Source organism: Tupaia chinensis, unplaced genomic scaffold (assembly GCF_000334495.1).
Source record: "Tupaia chinensis unplaced genomic scaffold, TupChi_1.0 Scaffold000617_2, whole genome shotgun sequence".
NCBI lineage: Eukaryota > Metazoa > Chordata > Mammalia > Scandentia > Tupaiidae > Tupaia > Tupaia belangeri.
In genome coordinates, this window is record NW_006160137.1 from 1,898,653 (window position 1) to 1,899,247 (window position 595).

The window sequence follows — 595 nt, forward strand, 5'->3', positions numbered from 1 at the left end:
CCTGGGGGCACTTCTCTAAGCCTGACCCCTTTTTCTAGCATCACGGCTGTCCTTCCAGGAAGATTTCAAAGGTTTTCTAGCTCTTGAAATTTTCATTAAGAAGCTTCTGGGGGTACAGCCCTTGGCAGGGTGGTTAAGGAGACGCTCCCACAGAGCTGACAGCACAGGTGGTCACAGATGGGCAACTTGAAGAACTCGCCTGGTGTGTTTGCGTATGTGCCCAAAATCCTGAAAGGAGGGAGAGAAAGCGAGAAGGGACTTCAGCATGCCCACCCCCCAAGGGGTTGTTCTTGTTTTCTCTCTCTATCTTCTTCTCTCTCTCTCAACCTCATGTGCCTCTAGCAAATTTTTTTTGAAGAGGTTTTTGCTATAGGGAGCGTGTGTTCGCCAGACAGAGAGAGACAGAGAGACAGAAAGCGAGAAATCACCCCCTAGGGGGGATCGCCACGCCGCAATCCCTTCACCTCCATTCTCCTCTCAGGATCTTGGGCACGCAAGCGCACACGCCCAGTGTGAGTTTAAGCCACTGGGTCTGGGACTCGAACAGCGGTCAACTACGTGGGAGTCCAGCGACACAGCCATTACGCTAACTGCT